Below are 1,226 nucleotides of genomic sequence, written 5' to 3' on the forward strand. Positions count from 1 at the left end.
TGTCCAGATAACTTCTTTCTATTTTTAGTAGAGATGGGGTCTCGCTCTTGCTCAGGCTGGTTTCGAACTCCTGAGCTCAAACGATCCACCTGCCTCGGCCTCCCAGAGTGCTAGGATTACAGGCATGAGCCACCACGCTCGGCCAGGATTTCTTATTTTTTAAAGGCTGAATAATATTCCATTGTATGTCCATATACTATATACATATATTTTCTTCATTCATCCATCAATGGACACTTAGGTTGATTCTATATTTTGAATATTGTGAGTAATGCTGCAATAAACATGGGAGTGCAGATATCTCTGTGAGAAACTGATAATTTTTTGATATATATTCAAAAGTAAGATTGCTGGATCATAGGGTAGTTCTATTTTTAATTTTTGAAGGAACCTCCATACTGTTTTCTATAGTGGCTGTACCAATTTACCAACAATGTACAAGGGTTTCCCTTCTCCATATCCTCACCAACACTGCCTAGCTCTTGTCTTTTTGATGAGAGACATTCTTACAGGTGTGAGGTAATATCTCACTGTGGTTTTGATTTATATTTCCCTTATGAATGGTGATATTGACCATTTTTTCATATATCTATTTGCTATTTGTATGTCTTCTTTTGAGAAATGTCTATTCAGGCTCCTTGCCCACTTTTTAGCTGAGTTATTGTGGTTTTGTTGTTGTTGTTAAATTGAGTTCCTTATGTATTTGGGATATGAACCATTAACTCCTTATAAGACGTATGGCTTATAAATATTTTCACACCATCCATAAGTTGTCTCCTCGCTCTGTTGCTTGTTGCCTTTGTGCAAAAGCCTTTTAGCTTGAAACAATACTGTTTGTCTATTTTTGCTTTTGTTGCCTGTACTTTTGAGGTCATATCCAAAAAATCAGTGCCCAAGCCAATGGCAAGGTTTTTCTCTATGTTTTCTTCTAGTAGTTTTATAGTTTAAATCTTACGTTTGACTCTTTAATCCATTTTGAGTTGATTTTTTATATGGTGCAAGTGTCTATTAGTTTTATTCTTCTGCATGTGGATATCCAGATGCAGATGGATATGGCCCAACATCATTTATTTAAGAGCCTATCATGTCCCTATTGTATATTCAACACCTTTGTCAAAGATCAATTGACTTTAAATGTGTGGATTTATTCTGGGCTCTTTATTCTGCTCCATTGGTCAATATGGCTGTTTTTAATGCCTGTATCATGCCTTTTTTTTTTTTTTTTT

Source organism: Propithecus coquereli, unplaced genomic scaffold (genome assembly GCF_000956105.1).
Source record: "Propithecus coquereli isolate 6110/MARCELLA unplaced genomic scaffold, Pcoq_1.0 Scaffold421, whole genome shotgun sequence".
NCBI lineage: Eukaryota > Metazoa > Chordata > Mammalia > Primates > Indriidae > Propithecus > Propithecus coquereli.